This window comes from Coenobita brevimanus, chromosome 15, assembly GCF_032717465.1.
Source record: "Coenobita brevimanus isolate Jiangsu-jjx chromosome 15, ASM3271746v2, whole genome shotgun sequence".
NCBI classification, from domain to species: Eukaryota; Metazoa; Arthropoda; class Malacostraca; order Decapoda; family Coenobitidae; genus Coenobita; species Coenobita brevimanus.
The window spans coordinates 3,452,249-3,474,734 of NC_136968.1; positions in this window are offsets into that span (position 1 = coordinate 3,452,249).

A 22,486-nucleotide genomic window follows, 5' to 3' on the forward strand; every position below is an offset into this window, starting at 1 on the left:
GAGCTCCTATGCAGGACAGGGGCCGAGGAGGGGTCTGAGGGGACTCCAGGTGCCGCAGATCCTGGCGATGGCAGAAATAAGAGGCCCAGTGGCCACTCCTGGCAACCGCTGCAGCTCCAGTGGAGTCTACTCTTCCACTGTCGGGACTGGGGTACCTGTGCCAGGGACGTTGAGAGGATGAGGCCTGGTGGGCACTTCTGGACAAAGCCATAGCTCCGGTGGAGTCTGTCCTCTGTCCGTCGGGAAAGGGCAGCCTTGGGGGATGGCTGGTGGCCTGTACCGAGTGGTATCTCCGGTGGAGTCTACTCCTTGGGCCCGCCTCCCTCCTGGGGAGTACTGGCGAAGGTCGTCCGTAGGACGTGCCAGCTCCCAAAGGTGAGTGGCAGAGGATGGAGAACCGGTGGTCACTCCACCCACAGTAGACCCGGCGGGCACTATTGTGCAGCTGCTCCCCTGGGGTGTAGCAAGTTTCGAGGCTCCTCCTGAGTCCTCTCCTTTTGTGGAGGCCGATCCAGTAGATACAGCATCCGAGGGCTAGCTTGGGACCTTGCTTCTGCAAGTCCCACCCTGATTCTGGCGAGTGTTTCCTCCACTGAAGTGTAGCGTACTTTCACTGTACACTGCCCGGTGGTCTGGCTGCGGGGAAGAGGGGCGTCGGGTCACGGAAGAGATATGCTGTTCCTGCCTGGATGGCTCGTTGGAGAAAACAGCCTCCTCGTCATCTCCTCGTGGGGTGGGTGTCACCCCCCTGTACTCTCCTCCTGGGGTGGTGGTGTCGGGCTCACCCCACCGTGCGTGTATTTCAATTTCCCTCCACAAACTGGCTCATATGCTAGTGCTTGTGTGGCTTCCTGACACGTTGCACTGCTACCTCCCCCTCTCTCTCTTGCCATGGAATTACATGTACTGTACTTCACAATAGATTACAGTACTACTTCAATATTAGGAACGTCTTTTAGCTGTTTTCAATAATTTATGGCCCTGCCTGGGCTTCTAACCTGACCAAAACACACTACAACACTCTACAGACCATACAGAACAAGGCCCTAAAAATAATCACAGGCTGCACAGCTACTATACCCACAGACCACCTTCATCAAGAAACCAAAGTCCTCAAGGTCAAGGATCACCTAGACATGAGAGGCACCCAGTTTCTTGCTGCAGCCTCCACAAACCCACAACATCCACTACAGTACATGGCAGCACATCCACCCACACCAAGGAACATCAAAACAACACGCAGCACACGATACCATACACAAATACTGTCATCTCTCCCCCCTCGCCCACCTCAGACCAGCTTCCAGAAGCATATCCATACTAAGATCACTCGCCGCTCCATTCAGTCACTTAAAGACAACACACCGCTGCATGCACGGCCTCCTGACATCCACCCTTCTGAATCCTATCTTCCTCATGAGGACAGGGTACCATCCAGCCCTCTTAAGCTACCAGAAGAGGCTGGATGACTCCGTCGCTGATGCCTGTCCAGGATGCAACACAGCACCCCATACTATTAAGCACATTATGGAAGACTGCATTGCACACAATCACCTACGCCAACAATACAACATACACTCTTTGAGAGCTGTGTGGGAAAGCCCGGTCTCGGCCATGGCCTTCCTAAGGGACTCAGGGCTGTTCGGCCAGACTGCCTAGGGAACAACTACTACTACTACAATACTGTCGTGTGAAAGAAAGCAGCTCCTGGGGGGACTATTTTATTAGCTCCATCGTTGTCATGAAATTGCTTCTGCACATAAAATTACAGTGTATTTAACAGTGCATTGCAGTACTTCAATTCATCTATTGTACAGAACAGTATTCTGTTATTAGAAGTGTGTATTGACTATTGATGTTTTAAAGAATTTTGTAAGTGTTAGACAGTGAATAACTGTTACACGGGTTGGAGGTTTTGGTGATCACTGGGGGGACTTCTGCATTATTTGGAATTTTGACAGTATCCGGCAGGCCTTTGGCTCATTATGCTGGATAAATGGGAATTTATTGTACATGCTCTACTGTATTAGAAAATCACTTAATTAACCTAGCACAGAGCTTGATTCATATAAAGATACTATTTTAGATGTGGCCAGTTGCAACCAAAGTGGCCAGTTCAGAGCGAGGTGATGGACGTCCTTCCTCTCTGCCTTCCTGTATGTGTGTGTGTTTGTGTGTGTGTCTCGCATCTGGTTCCTTCTTCCTTGTATTAGCCCATGGCATCTGGCATATATTTCCACTGTCCCTTCTGCTAGCTGGGCATTTAAGAGAAAATCACCTTTTTTTTTAACCTTAATATCTCACCTAATACTTATCCAAAAATAAAAAAATTAAGTATCACAATACTCACCAATCCTTCAACTTAAGCTGATGGTTTCAGATTGTCCGTGAAGTGTGTGTAGTCAGAGAGATTGAGTGGGGAATTAGGGTAACTCTTGTTGTTTTTTCGACCGTGCCCGTATGCGTGGCTGAGGTGCGGTGGCTTATACCAGCCCTCCACAGTAATAACACTTCCAGAAGACTGCAATCAACCACAAACATACATACATACATACATACACATACAGTAAACTTGCCTATGGCGTGAACTCCTATGGCGTGGTTTTCTATGACACGGCAAGGTGGTAGAACAAAAAAAAACAAAAAAAAAACACGCGGATAAAACACCTATGGCGCGGGGGCGTGGCAAGGTTTGAAATGCGCCCTTTGCCTCGGAACCCCCAACCCTGCCCCTTCCACTTTAACACTATTGTTGTTGGAGTTGGGTATGTTCAGTAGCTTATGTCCTTAAAGCCTTTATAATTTATTGTTTGGTGTTCAATTTGTGTGTAATACATGCATTGACAGATTGATTGATTGTGTGCCTGTGTAAAATGGGGGCAAATGGGGAAAAGTGGGGCAAAAAGGGGACTTTTGGTGAATGTCCAGAACCAAGTTCCATTTTCCCCATAGGTTTAGTTATTTGTATGGCACGGTTTTCTGTGGCGTGGGCTTGGCCCAGAACCAATTAGCCTCGCCTTTGGCAACTTGACAGAATATATATATATATACAAGCATACCCCGGTTTAACAATGCAGTGGACTGGGTGACAATCATTTTTCTTTTTTTAAGCAAACAATTTTGGGGGGCAATAAATGTGCTGAATTATCCTACGATATAGTTAATTTGACAAACCAAAGTAAAAATTTGTAGATATAAGTCTTCAAAAGTTGCACAAAAAGAGGTTGATGGGAGTACAAGCCTTGAGTGACCGTGACATCATTAACCCAAGACGTCCCGTCGACATATGGGTACGTTGCAACATTTTGCATTTGCCAGTCCCGTCGACGTACTGGTACATTTTGAAATTGCAAGGGCCCTAATTTGCACAATTTTCAATTTCCGCGTGGGATTTTTCGTATGTATACATGGGACATCTTCCTCTATTCCTCTACAAGATGCCAAGCAGGGACAATGCCTTATACTGCATAACCTCCCCCCCCACACCATCGTCTCGGCAATTCACCTGTTACCAGTGACCTGGCCAATAAAGACATTCAGGGCCAGAGTGATTCCCCAATCGATGACAATGTGGAGGACAAAGTTTACATAGCATTAGAGGAAGAAACAGTCAGAAGTGATGATCAGGTAATGTGGCAAAAGAAGGTCAGGAATGGTGATTAGTTAGTGAGTAAAACAATGCTTATAATACCTATATTACTGTTTGAAAACCAATATACTCTCGTACTACATATAAATTCATACCAAATAAATAAATAAATACCGTTTAGGAGTGGTGTGGAATAGTTATCCTCCCATAGAACTCGTTTTCTTTGCAGCCAGCCTGATAGAACACCCTGTAAGGTAGGGAGGTACTCCTACCTATATCGAGTATTTTAAACCTCAGGTGAGCGATTTCTCTATGAATTTTCGATGTTTCTCACCAAAAGCGAAGGTTTTAGCCAAAAAAAAAAAAATTCCAAAAATGGTCGGGACTGGGGGGTGTCGGAGGTGCGAAAGTGGTCGGGACGTGACAGGTTAACCCGCCAAGCTCAGAAACAAAACTAATCCCCAGCTAAGTTGTGTGATTGTGGTTCTGCTGAGCTTTGCTTCGTGAGCAAATCACCACCGTATATGCTTTGTTCCACTGTGCAAGAACACAAGCAGAATCACAAGAAAAAAGATTCATCACTGTTCAAAGAGACATGATAACCAGGAAGCTGTGGTGGTGAGCAGTGCATCATGAGTACTCCATCACAACGGGCAACTCCTACTGTTTCCAAGCAGTGCGGCGCGAGAAAATACTGAATCGGCACTGTTAAATGTAAAATATTATAATTTTTATCACCATATAGGGTCATGCACACCTAACTGGAGTCACTGGTGAAATACAGCGTAGTGTCCCTGGAAGTGCTCAATCCCCCACACCAGAGATTCAGTGTAGTGCCCCCAGAAATTCACCAACACCCCCACAAGGACCCCACGGAGGAGCAGCATCAGCACACCGAGACTCAGCGCGACAACGGCACAAGCCAACCTGGGCCGTGCGCCCCTATGACCCGGAGCTGCCCCGCCATCAGCATAGCAGGAATCCGGCAATACCTTCCAGACATGGTTCCACCAAACCATCTCAGGGTGGAGCTGTCTGTCTGGCTCTGATCAGCGCCCCTCAGGAGTTGGCCTGTAGCCACTCCCGCCTTCTGCAGGAGTGTTCCAGTAGCCTCTCTGAAGGTGTCTTCCCTCTTAGGACGGCCTGTAGCCACCCGCCCCTCGTAATCAGTCCAACACCGACCTGAGGGTAATCAGGAGATGGCCAGTAGCTGCTCCCGCCTTCGTCAGAAGGTGTCCTTTTGGGGACGGCCGGTAGCCGCTCCACACCCCCTCCTGGAGGAGATGGCTGGTAGCCGCTCCCACCTTCGCCAGATGGCCGGTAGCCACTCTGAAGGTGTTGTCACCAAGTCGGCCTGTAGCCGCTCCCCACCCCTCCTGCAGGAGTCGGCCTGTAGCCACTCCGGCCTTCGTCAGACGGCCAGTAGCCGCTCCGAAGGTGTTGCCCTTGAGTTGGCCTGTAGCCACTCCCCAACCCTCCTGCAGGAGTCATCCTGTAGCCACTCCCGTCTTTGTCAGACGGCCAGTAATCACTCCGAAGGTGTTCTGAGGTGCGCTGGTTCCTATTCCCCGTCTCAGGCCACGGCCAGTAGCTGGGCCTCGGCACCTTATGGTCGCGCCACTGGGAAGCCAAGGCCAGTAGCCGGGCCCCACGGCTGGAAACAGTCGAGAGCAGTCCTGCCACCCCAACGTGAGACGAGTGTCCTGTTCGCCAACGACTGGACTTGGGAGAGTACTGGAGAGGCCCTATCGCCTCCCCCGGCCTCTGCTCCCTATGCCTGGCCCTGGAGAAAACCCACCTGATGAACCCCGATGCAGACCGGTGCTGCAGCCCCTCCCTGACGGCACCGCCTGACTCTGGGGGCTGCAGCTCCTCCCTGACAGCGCCGCCTGACTCTGGGGGCCGCAGCCCCTCCCTGACGGCGCCGCCTGACTCTGGGGGCCGCAGCCCTTGGGGACTCCAGGCCCTTCCCAGAACTCCTGGGCAGGGCCTCCCTACGCCCCGACGATGGAGGACCCACATCCAGCAGAGACCTGACCGCAAGGTTCAGGAAGTTTTTCGGCCCCAGTCCTGAGGGCCATACTCCTGTTCCCAGCTCGGAGGAATCAGGCCCATTCGCCACCTGCAGCCCTGGACAAGAGAAGATGCCCCTGCGTGCCATACCATGCCCTCTCGGCACGCCCTCCCCTGGCGGTGCCCCTGGCCAGGCTGAGCTGTCGCCGGCGTGTCTCCCCACCACACCCGCCCCCAGTAACTTGTGAGACAGTGATTTTGCCCTACGTACAGTGGAACAGTGACAAGGGGATAGTGTACTCTCTTACCACCGGGCCAAGTGCTTATGGACAGGGAAATGAAGGCCTAATATACAAAAGGGCAGAATAATGAGCAATCCCTGTGAAACCTAAGTGATAGTGCATAAGACTCGTGTACGACTCCCTTCACGTTATCCTCAGTGTAACAACAAAGCTGTGGAACTCATACTAGTAATTTATCTAAACGTCCCTTGCTCCTAGAAAATCATAAATTGAACACGCTATCAATACTCTCCACTTCATATTACTATAAACTATAATTAGACTCCAGTGTCTTACACCCTCCCCTAGTGAGCTTTACCTTCAACTCTCCTCCCCCCCACCACACGCGCAATCACCTTGGGTCATATTATGACAATTAACAAATAACCCTTTGCACCTGGAAAATATAAGTTGAACACACTATCATTAACCTCTGCCTCATACTACCATAAATACAAATAGATCTCACTCCCTCCCCTAGTGAGCCCTGTCGCTCGCTCCTCCACGTGCACCGAGACCCTGGACGATACTAAGACTGTACGCTACGCCTTGAGTGTTATTCCCAGTACATACTATTGCAGTATCCTGCGAGATACTGAGAATCTTGTTATAAGAGTTTGTAATTGACCAAATATTGTGCTGTATCATCTGCTGTTGACCCTTGTCTGACTAAGTAATACACGTGTAAAGATTATTGCCTGAAGTTTTTGTGTCCTGCCTCTCTCTTATTTGTCCTAAGCCCCGGTCTTGAAAGAAGACCCCACTTCACGTTAGGTGTTCTAGGAGCGAGAAGTCGCGCCTTAAACACTAACATTACACTGGTGGACCGCAGTGGTTCTTGACCCGGGCGTACGAGAGAGGTAATGAAGAAATACCGGCAAAATGTCAACAAAACCACACGTGCAATTGCCCAAGTTTGACCCCGACAAGTATGATGTGCACACATATCTGGCGATTATCAAGCCCTTACTAGACATGGGTTTTGATAATGACCAACAGAAAATCGCAGTCACCCTCCCACTACTGGGCAAAGCGGCAGCGAACATAGCACCGAAAATCATCCTGGAGCTCACCTGGCAGAACTTCTCAAAGTCTGTGATTGAAGCCATCACCTCATCACTAGGGAAAGTGGTGGCACTATCCCAATTAGATAGCCTTACATTTGATGAGGATTTGGATAATACCTTAATTCAGGCAAGACGCCTACTGACCACTGCCTACCCGGAGGCAGACGAGGAAAACCGGGATCAACACACTTTTAACACTCTTTTGAGAGTGCTTCCCAGTGTTGTAAAACAACACTTTACTATCCATGACCCGACTGGAGACATGGATAGAGATATCCAGCTTATACAACGCCTCCTGACCGCCAGCCCGACACCCCAGCTGATCAATGTGGTGAAGAAGTTTCCCACACAGACTCCGGCTCCCCCAGTTATGCCACGTCCACCCATGCCTCACACCAGCCCCACCCCGGCGCCGAGCCCGCCTAGAGCACACCCCATGCACTGGCGCCCCGCCTTCAGGGAAAATCCTAATTTGATTCTAGTGAATTCTTGGGAATTCACAGCCTGCAGCTCCCAGTGTCCCCTGCATGACATACGGGACCTGTTAAAGGCTGCACGCCGCAAACCCATTACTCCAAGTTCACGTTAAGTGTCCTCGCTGTAGGACGAGGCCCCTGAGGATGAACTGGCAACCATAGAGGAGACCGATCCTGGGGAACAGGAGCAGGAGCAGGAAGAAGGAGGCCCCAGCCAGCTGGATTTTTAGGCCCGCCCCCGCACCAACCCACGGTGGCGGGGGCCATTACCACCAAATATCGCCCCCCCAGTGTACCACAAGATGAAATTAAACAGCGTGAAGGCCAGACTGCTCGTCGATATGGGAGCAGCCAGATCCTGCCTTTACAGCCATTACTTCTCCCGCCATAGATCGACCTTTGGCCCACTCCGCCCCACAGCCACTCACCTTGTGGACGCAGGGGATGGCCCCCTGCCCACCCGTGGGGAGACACAGGCCCTGTGGGTCGATACCCACCAACTGGTGTTGACCCAGCACCAGTTCATAATTTTTTACTCCTCCTGCCGGAGCTACGACGTGTACTTGGGACTGGATTTACTCCAGAAGCTGGGAGCTACTACAGACTGCCACTACCAGCAGCTCCAGTTCCACGCCCCACCCAACCCCACCCGGGCCGTCTGCACCTGTATGCCACGGCCACGGCTGAAAGACTCACCCGTTCCCTCTCTCCCCCACCCCCCTCCTCCCCCGTGCCCCCCCACTACCCCTCCTCCCTCGTTCCCCGCCGCTGTTTCTACCGCCGTTACCATTCCCCCCCATCATGAGGCCTGGGTGCCCCTCAACTGGCCCTCTGGCCCCTCTGTCTCATTCTCCCCCCTCCTGCCACCAGGAGCCCTTTCGGCCTGCCTGTTGTCTCCCACTTTTGTTCCTCCGCACCACAGGCAGTCCGCATCGCAAACTTTGCCCCCTTCCCCCTCACTCTCCCAAAAGGGCTTATAATCGGAGAGATGGAAGAAGCCGAGCCCTGTGCCACGTCCCCCTCCCACTCTCCCACCCCCCTGCCACCCATCCCTGACCATCTCTCCGCTCAGGAGTCAGACACCCTATGCCGCCTTCTCCTGGATTTCCACGATTTGTTTGTGGCAGGACCAGCAGACATAGGGCACACCACTTACCTGTCGCACGAAATTCATATGACAGGCCCACCGATTCGACAACCCTCCCGGCGGAAGAACCCCAGACAGCAAGAAGAAGAGGACCGTCAAGTGCAGGAAATGATAGAGGCCGGCGTCATTTCCCCCTCCACCAGACCCTGGTCCTCCCCCGTTGTCCTAGTGAAAAAGAAGAACGGCACGATGCGATTCTGCATTGACTATCACTGCCTTAACAATGTCACCATCAAGGACACCAATCCCCTCCCTCAAATCGACGATTCCTTAGATTCCCATTACTGAGCATCCTGGTTCTCCGCTCTGGACCTCCAGTCTGGATATTGGCAAGTCCCTGTGCACTAAGAAGACCGAGGCAAAACGGCCTTCTCAACAAGTAACGGCAAGCATTATGAATTTAATATCTTGCCGTTCGGGCTTTGCAATGCCCCCGCCACCTTCTCCAGGCTGATGGAATCTGTCCTCAGCAAATATGCTTAGCATATTTAGATGACGTCATCGTCTTTAGCCAGACCTGGGCCAACCACCTGCAGTGCCTCCGCCGAGTTTTCACCAGAATTCGCCAGGCTGGCCTCAAACTCCGCCCCTCTAAGTGTGTCCTGGCCTCACTTTGACCGCATTTTTCAAGATTCGCGGGTAAAAATTGGCAGGGATGTAAGGTAACTGTTCCTCTACCATCCCCCAGGCTGTCAAGGTCATATACTCACTCGTTCCCCCCTTCACACTCGCTCTGCCTCACTCTGCCTGTGTACCTCAGCCAGTTCTGTACATAGTGAAGGCATTTTGCAAATATTTTCATGTAAGTGTGAGTTGTAAATATTTTCTTGTAAATGAAAGAACTATATAGAGAAGTCAAGTTGTAAATACCTTCTTGTAAGTGCCAGGACTATACGTAATTAAGTCAGGTTGTACCTATCTTCAAGTAAATGTAAGGTAATGCATTCACAGTGAGAAAGACATGCAAATTGTGATAGATGGTGAAGTAATAAGTAATCAGAAAAGTGTACTGAACATTGCTATACCTTCCCACCATAAATACCTGAGTATACTTGAAATACGTGTAATACAGCATAATGCCCCTGGAAACTCCCCGACACCCCCACCAGGACCCCACAGAGGAGCAGCAGCAGCACAGCGAGACTCAGCGCAACAACAACACAAGCCAGCCCGGGCTGTACACCCCTATGATGCGCAGCCGCCTCACCGTCGCCATAGCAGGAATCCTGCACTACCTTCCGGGCGAGGTTCCACCAAATCAGATCGTGGTGGAGCTGTCTGTCCAGCTCCGATCAGCGCCCCTCAGGAGTTGGCCTGTAGCCACTCCCACCTTCCTAAGGAGTGTGCCAGTAGCCTCTCTGAAGGTGTCTTCCCTCTTGGGACGGCCTGTAGCCTACCGCCCCTCGCTAAGGAATCGGCACATCACCGACCTGAGGGTAATCAGGAGATGGCCTGTAGTCGCTCCTGCCTTTATCAGAAGGTATTCTTCTGGGGACGGCCAGTAGCCGCCCCACACCCCCTCCTGAAGGAGTTGGCCTGTAGCCGCTCCCACCTTTGTCAGACGGCTTGTAGCCGCTCCAAAGGCGTTGCCCCTGACTCTGCCTGTAGCCGCTTCTCACCCCTCCTACAGGAGTCGGACTATAGCCGCTCCCACCTTCATCAGACAGCCTGTAGCCGCTCTGAAGGCGTTGCCCGAGTCGGCCTGTAGCCGCTCCCACCTTCGTCAGACGGCCTGTAGCCGCTCCGATGGCGTTGCCCCCGAGTCAGCCTGTAGCCGCTCCACACCCTTCCGGCAGGAGTCGGCCTGTAGCTGCTCCCACCTTCATCAGACGGCTGGTAGCCGCTCTGAAGGCATTGCCTCCGAGTCGGCCTGTAGCCGCTGCTCACACCAGCAGAAGGAGATGGCCTGTAGTTGCTCAGCCTTCGTCAGATGGCCGGTAGCCGCTCCGAAGGTGTTGCCCTCGAGTCAGCCTGTAGCCATTCCCCATCCCTCCTGCAGGAGTCAGCCTGTAGCCGTTCCCCATCCCTCCTGCAGGAGTCAGCCTGTAGCCACTCCCACCTTCGTCAGATGGCTGGTAGCCGCTCCGAAGGTGTCCAGAGGTGCGCTGGTATTGATTCCCCCTCTCAGGCCATGCCCAGTAGCCAGGCCTTGGTGCCTTATGGTCGCGCCCCTGGGAAGCCACGACCAGTAGCCGGACCCTGCGACCGGAAGCAATCGAGAGCAGCCCCGCCGCCCCAGCGTGAGATGAATATCCTGACCCCCGACTCAGAGGACGTAAGAGAAAACTGGAGAGGCCCTATCGCTTCCCCCGGCCTCTGCTCCCTACTCCTGGCCCTGGAGAAGACCCACCTGACAGACCCTGATTCAGGTTGGTGCCACAGCCCCTCCCTGACGGTGTCGCTTGGCTCTGGGGACCATGGCCCTCGGGAGCTCCAGGCCCTCCCCAGAACGCCCGGTCAGGACCTCCCTACGCCCCGACAGCGGAGGACCTCCACCTCTGGCAGAGACCTGAGCCAGAGATTCCTGGAATTGTTCAGTCCCAGTCTTGAGGGCCACACACCTGTCCCCAGCCCGGAAAGTACGGGCCCCTTCACCACCTGCAGCCCCGGATGAGAGAAGACGCCCCTGTGTGTCGTCTCATGCCCCATCGGCATGACGTCCCCTAGCGGTACCCCAGTCCCGGCAGAATTGTCACCGGCATGTCTCCCCGCTGCCACCACTGTATAGTGACTCATAACGTTGTGACTGTACCCTGAAGTATAGTGTGACAGTGATGGGGTAATATAGTGCACCCCGAGTACCAGGTCAAGTGTTTACGTGAAGTTGGACTAATACTCTAATATACTACGGGGCAGAATAGTAAATAACAAGTGCAGAATCCAAGTGTTGGTGAACCAGACTCATAGTGCGACGCCCTTCATATTATATCAGTGAAACACTCAAGCCGTGGAATGATATTAGTAAATTATCCAAATGTCCCTTGCTATTAGAAAATAGTAAAGCGAACATGTTATCAATAACCTCCACTTTATATTACTATAAATATAACGTGATCCCCACTGCCTTACACCCTCCCTTAGTGAACCTCTTCTCTAATTTCTGCACGTGTGCAGAAACCTTAATTTGTGTTATGATAAATTACCAAAAACCCCTTGCTATCAGAAAATAATAAATTGAACTCACTAACAATAATCTCCACTTTATATTACTATAAATACAATTAGACCCCCACTGCTTCGCCACCTCCCCCGTGAGACCCACCTCCAACTTCCCCACGTGCACGGAGACCCTGGACGATATTAATCCTGTACACTACACCTAGAGTGTTCTTACCAGTGCATATTGAACTAGTATCCTGTGAGATACTGATTATCTAGTTGTAAGAGTTACAATTGACCAAATACTGTGTTGTACTATCTGCTGTTTGTCTTGTGTCTGACTAAGTAATACAGGTGTAAAGGTTATTGCCTAGAGTTTTTGTGTTCTGCCTCTCTCCTATTTGTACTAAGCCCCGGTCTCGAAAGAGGACCCCGCTACACGTTAAGTGTTCTAGGACCGAGGAGTCTGGCCTTAAACACCTAGCATTACAATACTTTACATAGAAAACGGCTTTCTCTCACGTACGTGGTGAGCGTGAGAGAGCGACTATACCTGTACACGAGTATGAAGGACTCAATAAAACCCGTTTCCGAGTCTCTGTGAGCATTTTAATGGCGAAAATCGTTGTTTCCACATCAAAATCTATCATTTTAGTAAAAAAAAAAGGTTGAAAAATGGCCGGCACTGGGGTGATCCATAGGGCTAAAAATAGCCGGCATGCGGTGGGTTAAAAGTGTTACCCATGTCAGTTGAGATGTTTAACCCCTAAAGTGCTAACGGATCGATCGATCTTTTTTCAGGATTACGCAAGATACCGAATGTGATCAAAAGAGGGGCTTCTGGGAAAAACTGCGGGCACTAGGCTTCAGCCTGATTGTGACATATATCGATGCAAACCAATGAGAACTAAGTTCTGAGTGGGGAGGAGGGAGGTTTTGGATCTGTACCCATGGTGGGGGGGGGTGATTCCCCCACTGTCCTCTCCCTGCCTTCCTCTACCCCAATACCTTTGTTCCCTCTCCCTTGTCTCTGACTACTTCCTGCTCCCTCACTCCCCCTCACTCACCATCCTCCATCACACCACCGTGGTTCCCCTCCCTTTCCCTCCCTCCCTGTCTACCTGGGGAGGGTTATATCCCCCTTATCCACCCTCCACACCCCTGTACTCCCTCTCTGCCTGTCCTCTTTGTCTTGTGGTGTCTGTCTCCCACCTCTATACTCCAGTACCACCCCTCCAGGGAACTCCCCACCCCAACCCACCCCCATCCCCTGTAGTACGCCGTCCGCATACAACTCCCTCCCCCCAGCCCAAAGTATTATACGTCATCATTACTGTTATGCGGGGTGTTTTTAGTCCGACCTCTCGTCCTAAAAACGCCCGTAACTGAGCGGGGTCCTCTTTCCAGACCGGGAGTAAAGCACCAACAGAGGAACAGGGCATAAAAACTCGGCAGTATACCTTAACACATCTATTGTACTAGTTCAATACACCTTACGATATAAAAACAAAGAGACACTGGATATGTCATGAACAGGAAGACAGAGCTGGTCTGCTAACACACAATGTACACAAATACACACAAGGATGTCAAGGGCTGAATTTATATATATATAGATACTGATAATTACTAGAACATGGCATTGATATTACAAGCAGTGAATAATTGTCATTTAGTGTTCTGGACCGGATGCACAATGCATGGTTGGAACAAAGGGTCAGGTTGGCTTATATTTCCATACACTTGTTATAGAGCGCAGCACAGCACCAAGAATTGTCACTTAGCCACGGCGACATTTGTACTGGTTTTCTCATTCTTTTGCCACTATTGGAGTTTCCTTACATCCAGTCACCATACTATACACGTTCACTGACCCTTGTTTGCTGCCTTGGTGTTCACAGATATACCATAGTGTGTTACTTTATATTATTCCCCTCACTATTTCACTGTCACTTTTATCAGTGCCTCTGGGGTTTACACTTATGCGTGACGTACGAGATGCGTTGAAGTCGCCACTAAGGCCCGGGTCCCTGGGCTAACAGAGGTGGCGCCTGGGTGTTGGAGGGGGCCCTACTGGGAAGCCCTCCTGCAGGAGGCAGTGGACCATCCGCAGGGGCATCGTAGCCCGGGCCTGCTTCAACAGGGGGGTGCAGGGAGGCTCTTCCGTCTGGGGGCCTCGACCTGATAGATGGCCCTCGTGTTGGGGCCTTGTCAGTTGGGTGCAGGGAGGCTCTCCGGTCTGGGGGCCTCGACCTGATAGGTGGCCCTCGGGGTTGGGGCCAAACAACTCCAGGAGCCGGGCCTGCCACCTCTTACTCCTGGCGGAGGGCTGTGGGGGAGTGGGGCCCGGACGGCCCTGCTCTGGGGTCTGTTGACTGGCCCTGGAGGTCTGGGTGCTGCGGTTGCCTGCAGGGCGGGGCGCCGTCAGGAGTGAACTGTGGCACCTCTTCCGCGGGGCGTCCATCAGGGGCCGGGGTTGTCCAGGGGTCGGCTACAGGGCGGGGACAGGACCATGCCACCACTCTAGGAATGGCAGCACCTCTGGGGAACCACACCTGGAGGGAGAGAGAGTAGAGCGTCCTGTGCAGCCGAGAGGCAGTGGGTCGGCCGAGCAAGGGACTTTCCCCTATGGGAGAACCCTAGGGACTGCGGATGAAGAGCGTACGATGGTTACTCCTTCCCCCACACGTATGATGGCCATGTTGGCGGTTCCGCAGCTCCTAAGGGCATCAGCTGAAGGGCATACGGTGGCCGCTCCTTCCCCCACACATATGATGGCCGTTGTGGGGGTGCTGCTCCTGAAGGAGGAAGAGGCAGATGAGGGGCGTACAATGGCCGCTCCCTCCCCGGTATGTACGATGGCCGTTACCGCGGCTCTGCCTGCCTGACGGGAAGTAAGTGAAGGGCGTATGGTGGCTGCTCCTTCCCCCACACGTACGGTGGCTGCTGTGGTGGTGTTATTCCCATGGGTGGAGAAAGTGGATGAGGGGCGTACGATGGCCGCTCCCTCCCCGACATGTACGATGGCCGTATCCGCGGTGTTGTTTGGGACTGTTTCTGGAGCAGTCCCACACCGAACCCGGTGAAGGCTGACCCATTCGCAGGGTCGTCTCATTTTCTTGCGTGGTTGTTGTTGGGTCGGTTCCGTGGAAGACGGACTCAAAGTAGGGGCACCCCGGCGCCCTTCTTGCTCTGGGTCAGTCTCACCTTGCCCTGGCCTGTCGTGCTGTCCTCCTGGGGTGGTGGTGGGGCTGCGAGTCAGTAGTGGAGTGGGGGGTGGCGGGGTGGTTGGTCCGGCGGCGGCAGAGGTGTGTATTTTACCACCTTCCACGGTCGAGAAGTCACGGCCCCGTGATTGGAGGTGGTATGTGCTGGTGGTGGACATCTGGTGGGCCAGTTTGATGTGTTGGAGGAGGGTGGTCCAGTGGTAGGTTGTGGTGTCGTTAAGGGTGAGCCGGAGCGACAAAGGTTGCATGGTGTGGCGTAGGATATGGTGGAGCTGTTGGATTCCCCCATAGTCTGACGGGTGGGCGGTCGTGGGGGTGCCATAGTACCCGGTCGATTCTCATCGCTGGTGGTGGTGCTTGGTGCAGAGGTAGAGGCTGTATGCTGGCGAGGGATGAGGGCTTGGGGTTTTAATGTGGGAAGATTTGGTGGGAGGAGCATTGTCCTTTGGGGAATTGGGAATTGAGAACTTTCCTCCTTGCTTCATGGAGGGGGAGCGTGATGGGGGTGGTGTTGCGGGTATGGGTGGTATGTGGTGGGGAATGTTGGGTACTAGGGGGGTAGGGGTTGGTGTAGGGATGTATCTAGATGGTGGGTGTGAGAGGCGTCCTGATCTTGTGGTGGTGGTAGTGAGAGTTGGTGTTGGTGGGGAAGGTGGGGAGGCACGTGGTGGCGTGGGCATCCCGTCATGGTTGTGGACGGTTGGTGGTGGTGGTGTGGGGTGTCATGTGTAGTGGGCATGGTCGGTGGGTAATGGGTGGCCAGGAGTGGATGAATGGGTGGAGTGGGTGGCGGGTGGGGTTGGTGCACGTGGGGGGTTGGTGGGTGATGTGTTGCGTTGGGCGGTGCGAAGTGGGGTGTGGGGTGAGTTGTGGCAGTACAATAGTGGTGGTTGTTTCCACGGCGGTGAAGGTGGAAGTTGGTGCTGGGTGGTGTGGTGCGGTGTTGGTGGTGGGCGTAGCGGGCGGTGATTGAGAGTGGTGGGTTGGAGGAGGTGGGGTGGGCATAGGAGATGCAGGCGGAGGTGAGGTTGGTGCAGGATCAGAATCGGAGGAAGGTGGTAGTGGGTCAGGTGAAGGTGAAGTGGGGGAGGGGGTCCATGGGTATGGTGAGGTTGAGGGTGGGGTGGGGGAGGTGAGCGAGGAAAGAAAGGTGGGTGAGAGTGAGGAGGTGTGATAGGGAAGGCAAATGAGTTGGCCAAGTTGGCGGGGAAGATGAGTGGTAGGGAAGTGATGGTGGTGGGTGGTGCGGGGTGGTAGGTGGAAGGCAGTAGACAGGAGGAGGTGGTTTTAGGAAGTAGGTAAGCAGAAGATGAGGTAAGGGTTTTAGGAGGCCTGTGAAGGGGAACGCAGGCTTTGTGTTGGTGGGGAATAGGAGGGGGGGAGGCGATAGTAGTGGAGAAAGTGGTGTGTGAGGTGGGAGGGTGAGAAATAGGGAAAGGTAAAACGGAAGAGATAGAGGAGAGGAGAGGAAAAGGAAACATGACGTTTCCCCCTGTCGTAGACTGGGGGAGATATGAGGTGGCCCCCGTCATTACTGCGGGATGCGGGGGCAGGGGGGAAGAAGCCTTCTGTGCCTTCTTCGTGGCAGTTTCCATCCCTGAGGCTCGGGGCAATCGGCGTATGGTGGGGAGGCTTGTAGGAGCCCTTGTTTCATTTTGCTGTGCCGGGCAGTTTTTAGCTGCTCACGGATGTCGTGGATTGGGCATTCATGGCAGCAAGGAAAAAATTCCCACAGGTTGATGGCGATGAGGTTCGTGGGGAATTGATTAATTTCGCCGATTTGTTGAGGGGTGGAGTGGATGGCTAGAAGGCGCCGCATTAAATTGATTTGTTTATCCAGGTCTCCTGCTGGTTCATGTATTATAAAATGTTCTTTAATGAAACCGGGGAGGATCCTGAGGAGTTTGTGGAATGTAAGTTGTTCCCGGGTTTCTGCGTCTGTGTCCAGGTACGCAGTAGTGACGAGCCGCCTAGCGTGGACGAAAGTGTCGTCCAGGCTGCCGTCGTAGGTGAGGGTGTCAAGTTGTGAAAGGGCGACAACTCTGCCCAGTGAAGGCGTGACAGCCTGTTTCACAATGTGAGAATTTGTCCCATGTCAATTCGGGGACGATTTTTATGACTACAGTAGCAACAATTTTGCCCAGGTTGGGTAGTGTGACTGCCATTTTCTCTCTGTCGGTGTCAAACCCAATATCTAAGAGAGGTTTCACCATATCCAAGTAGACGTCAATGTCATATTGTTCAGGGTTGAACCTTGGCAATTGGATGTGAGGTTTGGCTGCCATTGTGCAAATTTCCCTTATTGTGTTCCTCCGTGCTTTAATCGGATCCAGAACCACCGCTTCCCACCGGTGTTATGCGGGGTGTTTTTAGTCCGACCTCTCGTCCTAAAAACGCCCGCGACTAAGCGGGGTCCTCTTTCCGGACCGGAAGTAAAGCACCAACAGAGGAACAGGGCATAGAAACTCGGCAGTATACCTTAACACATCTATTGTACTAGTTCAATACACCTTACAATATAAAAACAGAGACACTGGATATGTCATGAACAGGAAGACAGAGCTGGTTTGCTAAAACACAATGTACACAAATACACACAAGGATGTCAAGGGCTGAATTCATATATATATATATATATATATATATATATATATATATATATATATATATATATATATATATATATAAATAGATGTTGATAATTACCAGAACATGGCATTGGTATTACAAGCAGTGAATAAATGTCATTTAGAGTTCTGGACCGGATGCACAATATATGGTTGGAACAAAGGGTCAGGTTGGCTTATATTTCCATACACTTGTTATAGTGTGCGACGCAGCACCAGGAATTGTCACTTAGCCGCAGCAACATTGTTGTACTGGTTTTCTCGTTCTATTGCCACTATTGGAGTTTCTTTACATCCAATCACTTTACTATACATGTTCACTGACCCTTGTTTGCTGCCTTGGTGTTCACTGATATAGTGTGTTACTTTATATTATTCCCCTCACTGTTTCACTGTCACTTTTATCAGTGCCTCTGGGGTTTACACTTATGCGTGACATACGAGATGCGTTGAAGTCGCCACTAAGGTCTGGGTCCCTGGGCTAACAGAGGTGGCGCCCGGGTGTGGGAGGGGGCCCTACTGGGGAGCCCTCCTGCAGGAGGCAGTGGACCATCCGCAGGGGCGTTGTCGCCCGGGCCTGCTTCGGCAGGGGGGTGCAGGGAGGCCCTTCCATCTGGGGGCCTCAACCTGATAGGTGGCCCTCATGTTGGGGCCTCGTCGGTGGGGTGTAGGGAGGCCCTCTGGTCTGGGGGCTTCGACCTGATAGTTGGCCCTTAGGGCTGGGGCCAAACAACTCCAGGAGCCGGGCCTGCCACCTCTTACGCCTGGCGGAGGGCTGTGGGGGAGTGGGGTCCGGACCGAGAGAAAAGGGCATTCCGAGCAGCCGAGAGGCAGTGGACCAGCTGCGCAAGGGACCTTCTCCTCCGGGAGAACCCTAGGGACTGCAGATGAAGGGCGTACGATGGCCGCTCCTTCCCCCACACGTATGATGGCCATGTTGGCGGTTCCTCAGCTCCTAAGGACAGCAGCTGAAGGGCATACGGTGGCCGCTCCTTCCCCGACACGTACGATGGCCATTGTGGCGGTGCTGCTCCCGAAGGAGGAAGAGGCAGATGAGGGGCGTATGATGGCTGCTCCCTCCCCGGTACGTACGATGGCCATTACTGCGGCTCTACCTGCCCGACGGGAAGTAACTGAAGGGCGTACGGTGGCCGCTCCTTCTTCCACACATACGATGGCCGTTGTGGTGGTGTTACTCCCGTAAGAGGAGGAGAAAGTGGATGAGAGGCGTACGATGGCTGCTCCCTCCCCGACATGTACGATGGTTGTGTTAGCGGTTCCACTTCTCCTTCCTTTGCCTGTCAGTGTGCACTAAATAGCTGCTACACCGAGGCTGTCTCCAGATGGATCTGTAACTGAAGGGCATACGATGGCCGCTCCTTCCCCCACACGTACGATGGCCGTTGAGGCGGTGTTACAGGGGGAAACAACTGAGGGGCGTACGATGGCCGCTCCCTTCCCAGTATGTACGATGGCCGTATCCGCGGTGTTGTTTGGAACTGTTTCTGGAGCAGTCCTACCCCGAACCTAGTGAAGGCTGACCCGCCCGCGGGGTTGTCTCTTTTTCCTGCGTGGTTGTTGTTGGGTCGGTTCCGTGGAAGAGGGACTCAAGGTAGGGGCGCCCCGGCGCCCTTCTCGCTCTGGGTTAGTCTCACCTTGCCCTGGCCTGCCGTGGTGTCCTCCTGGGGTGGTGGTGGGGCTGCGAGTCGGTAGTGGGGTGGGGGGTGGCGGGGTGGTTGGTCCGGCGGCGGCGGAGGTATTTTAATTACTATTCATGTCGCGTATTTTCATTCAACACCAGATTATTGTTTGTGTAATTGTATACGCCGACGCACGAAACATATAATGTGTGTTTTTTTTTTTTTTTTTTTTTTTTAATGAATCTTCATGTATATACCATAATGTTTCCTGTAAATGTTAGTATTGTTTGTTTTATATAAACTGTGTATTTGTGTTTGTCTTTCTCTTACATTATTATCATTATTTTGCATGCTTTAGCTCTTTCAGCTACTTAATTTGATAGCTCTGAGGGGAAGGGATGGGGGAAAGGGGTGAGGGGAGAGGGGTGAGGGGGAGTGGGTGCTGGAGTGTGTAACACCAAGAAAAAGATTTGGCATGCTTTTGTTTTTGTTTTTTTGTTTTTTTGACAGCTATGAGGGAAGGGGAGGGGGGGAGGGAAGGTGGGGAGGGGAGAAGTGTTGGGGGAAAGGGTGTTGGGAGTGGGTAAGGAACACCAACCTACTTATTCTGCATGCTATTGTTTGACAAGAAAAAAAAAAGCTGGAAAATCTGAAGGGGGAGGGGAGGAAGAGAGGGGGGTGATAGGAGTGCGTGAGGAAGGTCATGGGAGGGGAGGAATGACGGAGGAATGGGGTGGGAGCGCATAGAAAACTGCAGTCGCCCGACCTGGAAGGCTAACTTTTTTCAACTTTGACGGGCTATAGCTCATGAACCAGTTGGTCTAAAATGCCCTTTGCGGCATAAGGTGTATAAATTCAAGCTCTTAACCTTGGGCAGAATACTTCATACGTCTGTAAGAGTCGAAAAATCGGCACCATAAACAGATTTTCATGTTGGTACGGTCGATCAAATTGTATATCCTGGAGGTTAGCCAGACATAAACAGAGCAGACTACGGACTACCTCCGATATTCATCTAGTCTTATACAATCTGACACCAACAAATCTTATGCATTAGGGCCAGGGTCACTGGAGTTTTTTTTTTTTTTTCTAAGGAATATTTTGCTTGTTAATTTGCCCGGAAAAGGAAAATCTGCCATCAAGGTCACACAAGGGGTTCGACTCATGTCTTCCAGCTGGAAAAAAACAAAGCGCCGCCGTGCGAGTACATGAGCCGGACATTAACAAGTGATTCTTACATTTACGAATAACACCATTAAAGATAATAATATTCCTCGAATATGATTTATCAAAATATTGTGCCATGAGGAGTGAACACCGCTGCAGTGTTGGCCAGCATAGCATTTATGAGTGAATAAAAACCAACAGTATGGATATGGTGGCGACCTTCCAAATCTCAAATGTGTTGTGCTTTCACTATCTAGCACAAGATATGGGTGTTTTGATTTATTAGTTTACAAATCTAACACCCCACCATAACAGCAGGATGGGTTGTTTTAGCTTAAAAGGGCTATCAACCTGATCATTTCCCCTTCCCTTCCAAGGGAATCTGTTTGAACACCGATAGAAATCAAAGCTTCTTTGACGGGAAGGAAAAGTTTGGGAAAGGGAATATTTTTAAGAATACGGCTGTAAATGTCGCCAGACTTTGGAGGAGTTTTTTTTCCTTTTTTTTTTTTTTTTTTTTAAACAGCATTTGGGACGTTGTGATTCCAAGCACCCCATGTGTTAAAATAGAGTGTGAGAAAGTGAGGTAAATGAACTGATGGGAGTGAGTGACATGTCGGGTTGACCTTCTCTGATAGGTAATGCGAACATCTGAAAAAAAATAAATAGATAAATGTCATGCCTGTGAGGTAGAACCAGGATTCCAGGTACTTGAATGGCAAATGAATGGGTGTGTGGCCTGTTTCACTGAAGATGCAGTGAATTAGTTCTCTCTTAATTTTTTCTTGCTTTCTGGACCCTATCTTACCCCACCCTTAGAGCAGAAAACAGTCAGAATGATTATGATGAAAAGAGACACATGATGGCAATTATGTTTTAGGATGGAAGCATGGTGGCCAAAAAAAAGAATAATAATAATTTAAAAAATCAAAATAAATAGGAACGAAAAAAAAAATAAAAAATAAATAATAATCATGATTGGCCCCAAACATGAAGAGTTGACTGTGTCTGGTCACCATCCATGTTTGGAATGTTATGTGTGCTCTGTCATCAGCCAGTGGCCACAGAGTCAAACTCCATTACTTAATGCAGCAAGTACTGTTTTGTTTATTTTCAAATGTATTGGAGTAAAAGTATTTGAAAACCAAACTTATGTAAATGTCATAAAAGAAATGTGCACTTAACCGATAACCACAAAAGTTACACGAACAGAATACTCGAGTAGTAGTAGTAGTTGTTGTTGTTGTTGTTGTTGTTGTTCCCTAGGCAATCTGGCCAAACAGCCCGAAGTACCTAAGGAAGGCCACGGCCGAGACCGGGCTTTCCCACAGAGCTCTCAATGAGTATGTTGTGTTGTTGGTGTCACGGGGTTTTTATAATATCACGGTAATTTTAAAATAAATGGTTAAGTATTATTTAATTTGATAATAATATTAATATTGAAGAGCAGAGACAATGGTTGTCTTGCTACATCAAGCAACGATTACTTTACGCTGGCTTGTGCACGATTCTCTAAGAACGAGAATTTATAAACTTTCTCAACAGTACACAGCAGAGACTAATTACTCACAATTGCTGAATTACTGTACTGTTAGCCTCTGGAGAAAGTTACATCACCCCTGACAATAAATAACTAATACTAATAATAATAACATCAGGTTCTTGCTGATGCATTAACTCCTGGCACAACGGATTTTAAGTTAATACAAGACTGGTCTAAGTACCAGTTATGAAAGCAAACGTTTATGCAAGCTAGGAGCTATATGGAAAATAAGCTTAATTATGGAGAAATGAAACAAGATTTTTACTCTACATTAAGCTCAAGAAATAGAACTGTTAAATTTATTAATCACAAAAATAAATTTAACATTACATTTCAAATCAATTAAATGAGACGCACTCGCTCACTCACACAGAAGCTAAATACTTACGCCTAGGAAAAACACCTTAACTAAACTCTTAAGACTACAAAATACACAAAGGAAATACTAGTCAATGAATGCGGTGTATCACCCAAAGCTGGAGAACTAAAGGTGGGAGCTTGGAGAAACTGTAAGTGGAGTTTGGGTACTAGCTGACCTCTCGCACTGCTGCACAGGTCCTGTCTCCGTCACAGCAAACACTAAACTGAATTCAAATACATTGAATGGGCA